The sequence below is a fragment of the Notothenia coriiceps genome, unplaced genomic scaffold (genome assembly GCF_000735185.1).
Source record: "Notothenia coriiceps isolate Sejong01 unplaced genomic scaffold, NC01 NC01_scaffold00021182, whole genome shotgun sequence".
In the NCBI taxonomy this organism is placed as follows: domain Eukaryota; kingdom Metazoa; phylum Chordata; class Actinopteri; order Perciformes; family Nototheniidae; genus Notothenia; species Notothenia coriiceps.
In genome coordinates, this window is record NW_011353883.1 from 1 (window position 1) to 3,605 (window position 3,605).

Sequence of the window (3,605 nt, forward strand, 5' to 3'; positions counted from 1 at the left end):
CTGAGCTCATGGTTGTGGCCCCCAAGGCACTGCTCCGGAAGGTTGGGGATCTCCTCCTCCACATTGACGGCTGTTCCATCTCCCCGTCTCCCGAAGTCCGTAACCTGGGTGTCACCCTTAACTCCACTCTCTCATTTCAGTCACATATCAGATCCGTCACCAAGTCTGCCTTCTATCACCTGAGGAACATCTCCCGTCTACGACCATCACTCTCCGATTCCGTGGCCGAGACCCTCATCCATGCATTCGTCTCCTCCCGGTTGGACAACTGCAACGGAGTCCTGTTCGGGGTTCCTAGTAAAGCCCTGGACAGGCTCCAGTATGTGCAGAACTCGGCTGCCAGGGTGCTCACTCACACCAAACCCTGGCAGCACATCACCCCCACCCTCATCCACCTCCACTGGCTCCCAGTCAAGCACCGTATCACGTATAAACTCCTTCTTCTGACCTACAAATCCCTCCATGCCCTCGCCCCCCAATACCTGTCTGACCTTCTCTGCCACCACACTCCATCCCGGAAGCTACGATCGTCTGGACAGGATCTCCTCTCTACCCCCCGCACCAGGTTGCGGACTTTCGGTGACAGAGCTTTCAGTGTAGCATCCCCCACCCTCTGGAACTCTCTCCCCCCCCGAAATCCGCAGCGCCCCAACCCTGGACACTTTCAAAAAAGCCCTCAAAACGCCCCTTTTCACACTATATAGTTAGTTTGATAGGTTTATTTTTCCGCTACTTGCCCCACCCCCTCCTAACCTGTCTGCCTCTTTTCCCTGACTCCCCCCCCTACCCGACTTGTAAAGCGACCTTGGGTTTCGTGAAAGGCGCTATATAAATATTATGTATTATTATTATTATTATTATTATTATTATTATTATAGAAATTGCCGGATGCTGACTTTCATATATTGGGCAATTTGCACAATTAGCATAAATTGCATCAATTAGCATGAATTACCATTATAGCCTATGGGAACACTAGTTTAAAAATGGTCGATTTGGATAATACTGGAGTGGTTTTGGGGGTAGTTGAGGATGCTCTCATTTTCAGGGTCAAAAATGGCATTTTAACCAGAAAATCTCCACATAATGCCATTCATTTGAATTAACGTAAATTATGTTAATTGTGCAAACTACCCAAAATATGCAAGTTAGCATCTGGCAGTTTCTCAAGTGCAGGGGATCTTAACCCTAGATTTAAATAAATTATAAAACTTTGGTGTACTTAACATTTCCGGGTTCCCTAAGCTGGCAATTAGACTATTTCCTATGACACTTTGCCAAAGAAGCAAAAAAGAACAAAAGCAGGACTGAAGAGTTACAGTGAGAAATAGCCAAATGTAATGAGTACCTCAAGTCAATGGTGTTGAGTCCGATGAGTGTGTCTGCCAGCAGCCCTGCCTCCTCTCCCAGCATGATCGCTCCGTCTTCGTAAAACCTCCTAGTCAACACACGTGCGTACATTATTGACATTGATTCAACTCCTCCAGATCTCAACAACTGATGTGTGATACTAGACATCTGGAGTTCAAGTGTAAGAAGATCTAAATGATCCGGCAGCATGGTAATATTGTAGATTAACTTCCTAAATAAACTTGATTTAATAGTATGTCAACATTATATGGTTGAAGGGGAAACAAACAGGTTGGACAGTGTGTGAACATTAAGACCTGGTGATTTTGAGGTCCCTCAGTGCAGATGAGATGTATTCTGATAATCTTTTCTCCATCAGGACCACTCTGATCCACGCCCTGCCCTGCAGAGAGAGACATTGAGCTGTTAGTGGACGCTCAAACAGTTCATGACCTGAGCGAGTGTTTGTGTGTCTTGTTCTCACCTACAGCCCCATTGTAGAACAATATTAGCTCCAGTTGTTTGTTCCCTTTCCCCCAGGGTTAGACTGAGTCATGTTTTATGTGCATTGGTGTTCTTAACATTTATTTGCCTTTCCTTTTTAGCTTTTCTGAGTGGATAAATCAAAAGAAAGCAAAAATAACAGCTCCTGCTTGTGCAGTATGCGTGTGCTGTATCCATACTTGCCAACCCTCCCGATTTTCGCGGGAGACTCCCGATTTCATTGCCCTCTCCCGGTTTCCTCCCGGGGTCATATTTCTCCCGCATTTCTCCCAATTTCTGACAAAATCAGATTTACTCAGGACTGTTTCCACTCAGACTTTAATACAGCTACACCATTGTTTGGTTTCCATGGTAGCGCGTCTCTTTAGCAGCACGCGCAACTGAAAGTCTGAGAGGGTGAGGAAGATAGTCACAGAAAACAGAACAAGAATCGACAACTCTGCTCACTCCTTTCCTTTAAAATACAGGTCCAGCCCACACATATGCTCCATCAAGGATGGTGCTACAGGCCGCAAGGCAGTGCACATACAACTACAATAAGCATGTTAATGTTAATCTAATACAGCTCCGGCGATCCACTAGCACCCCCCCCACCCCACCCCCCGCGGCGGTTTTGAAATGCTCCCGATTTCTGAGGTCTCAAGGTTGGCAAGTATGGCTGTATCTCAGGATACTGTAGAAGATGCAGTGCTGCTTATATAAAACTGATAATGCTTGTATACACATTATATACATCTAACCTAACGCTTTGTTTGAATTCAACTTTCTGATGTTGTGAAGATTCAAGTTATTTTCTTTCCTGCTGCCCTGGGTAATTAAATCTGATGTCAAGATTTTTCTTATACTCACTTTAGCTCTCGATGATCGCACATTCTCCATACTCTCGATGCTTCGGATGCAATTATGAGGGACTTTGCTGCAGGCGGATTTGATGTAATCCCAGAAACTGCGAGGACTCTCATAGCCGAACCAAGTTGTCTGACCTGAGAGAAAAAGAGACAGAGGGTTTTTTCATAAGCTTGCATGCATAGTGCTCTGAACTTTAAAAATGAACAAAGCTATTACGTACTTGTTATTCAAATGTCAGTGGATATAGTTATATATTTTTTTTAACAGAACAAATCAATTGAAGTGACATAAATAACATGAAGTTTTCATCACAGCACCATCACTGCGACAATGAAAGTGGTGAATGACATTACGAGTATCTTAGATAATAAGCAGAGTTGTGCAGCTCTATTTATTGACCTTTCCAAAGCGTTTGACACCGTTGATCATCGCATTTTGAAGCAGAGGCTGCTCAGTATTGGCATATCCAGCCATGCAGTAGGGTGGTTTGTGAACTACCTCTCTGAAAGGTCCAAATGTGTTCACTTTGATGGGCTGTCTTCTGAGTGGTTGAACATTGCTAATGGTGTTCCTCAAGGTTCTGTTTTAGGTCCACTTTTATTCTCCATATACAGTTGCAAGAAAAAGTATGTGAACCCTTTGGAATTACCTGGATTTCTGCATAAGTTGGTCATAAAATGTGTTCTGATCTGCACGTTTTAAGTTTGCAAAAGAGCACCTGGATGTTCCACAGCACTACTGGCAAAATATTCTGTGGACAGATGAAACCAAAGTTGAGTTGTTTGGAAGGAACACACAACGCTATGTGTGGAGAAAAAAAGGCACAGCACACCAACATCAAAACCTCATCCCAACTGTGAAGTATGGTGGAGGGAGCATCATGGTTTGGGGCTGCTTTGCTG

General features: G+C 44.3%; 1 long non-coding RNA gene across 1 annotated transcript; it reads right to left on the minus strand.

Annotated features, from left to right (window-relative positions):
* Window positions 1-1,343: 1,343 nt before the first annotated feature.
* LOC104953145 (uncharacterized) lies at window positions 1,344-2,838 on the minus strand. The gene is made up of 3 exons (XR_799180.1): window positions 2,704-2,838; window positions 1,668-1,753; window positions 1,344-1,438 (listed from the first exon to the last, which is right to left on the minus strand). It is a non-coding gene; the product is annotated as an uncharacterized lncRNA (long non-coding RNA).
* Between the last annotated feature and the right edge of the window lie 767 nt (window positions 2,839-3,605).